Here is a 1,402-nt window from a genome sequence, read left to right on the forward strand (position 1 = left end):
TATATATATATGCTATGGCAGAGAATCAAAACAGAGTGTGCATATAAAGATTTATCCAAAATTGCCCTTTAAACATGAAAGGGCATTCTATTAATATTTATATCAGAACAGCAGGCATAAACTGGGACTGGCCCAAGCAAACTGGAACATGTGGTTAGTCACTCTAATCACTTTTATTAGTAACTTATGCTTTAAACATTATGTATTTCTGTAGTATTTAATTTCTATAATGAGAAAAAGGTTTTTTAAACTGTGACTATTTCTTGGTAGTTGAAATATATTTTAAAGGTTTCCCTATCCAGTTGCTAGCAAATTGTTCATTTCTACTTGAGCCTAGATTTGAGGGCCCCAGCCCGGCCCCATCTTGGCTTGCTGGACAGTGACCTTGGAAGAGTGCCCACCCCCTCTGGTCTCACTGCCTCAGCCTTCACACAATGCTGGACTCAGGTCCAGTGACACAGTCAGGCCTGGCACAAAAGAACCCACCAAGTACTTGCTCATCTTTACTAATCAGAAAGACTTTTACATAAAGGCAGGTGATATATGTTAGTACTCCAGAGTTTAGGCCTACAAGCACTAAAATATTGAGGGAACTGAGGCTGAAAGGTTTTACTCAGATGAAAACTAAAAGAATCTATTAGCCTCTGTAAGTATTTTCAGAATTATGTATGGCTCAGGAGTGAACTCAAAACATTTACTGCTTTGATTACTTGTTGTTGTTGATATTACATTAATTCATCCTTGGAGCAGTTTTAGGTTCATCTGTTGATCAAAATTGAGTAAACAGTACAAAAATTTCCCATCTGCAACAGAACGGTACATCAATTGCAATCAATAAATCGACATCAATACCTCATTACTCAAACCATAGTTTATACGAGGGTTCATTCTTTTTTTGTTTGCTTTTTGAACCTGGAATCAAACTCAGACTTTGCATTTGCCAGGTAAACACTGTGTCACTGAGCTATATTCCCAGCCCTCACTCTTTTTTTTTTCCATAATTTTACTGAGAAATAAATAGCAATGAGACAGTTTCAAATCAAATTGGTAGGACAGTTCTAATAATTAACACATTTTATACTGCCTTCCTAGTGGTTATTTGTTGTACAAGATGCAGACATGATATCCTATTTACAAACACTATTAGAACAAATCCCTCCATTCCTTTAATTAAGAGAATATAGCTATATATCTATCCTAACCATTTTGAATACACAGATACAAAATGGTCATTCATCTATATCCCGTTTTTTTGTTTAGTTCCATCATTTAAATATTATAGGTGGGGGCCTGGCTCTAGCTCTGTTCTTTAAGTGGCTGCTTCCACAAAGCTGTCAGCCTCAGCTTATTCTAGTTCGATCCCCACAACCCTCCAGCCAGCCAAAAGTGCCCTGAAGGCATT

The 1,402-nt window shown here is 37.0% G+C and overlaps 1 protein-coding gene across 2 annotated transcripts in view; it reads left to right on the forward strand.

The window, feature by feature from the left end:
* Nucleotides 1-1,402, forward strand: part of Sidt1 (SID1 transmembrane family member 1) — a 103,224-nt gene that overhangs the window by 85,283 nt on the left and 16,539 nt on the right. The window lies entirely within an intron of this gene.

This window comes from Octodon degus, unplaced genomic scaffold (assembly GCF_000260255.1).
Source record: "Octodon degus isolate 3935 unplaced genomic scaffold, OctDeg1.0 scaffold00053, whole genome shotgun sequence".
Taxonomy (NCBI): Eukaryota; Metazoa; Chordata; class Mammalia; order Rodentia; family Octodontidae; genus Octodon; species Octodon degus.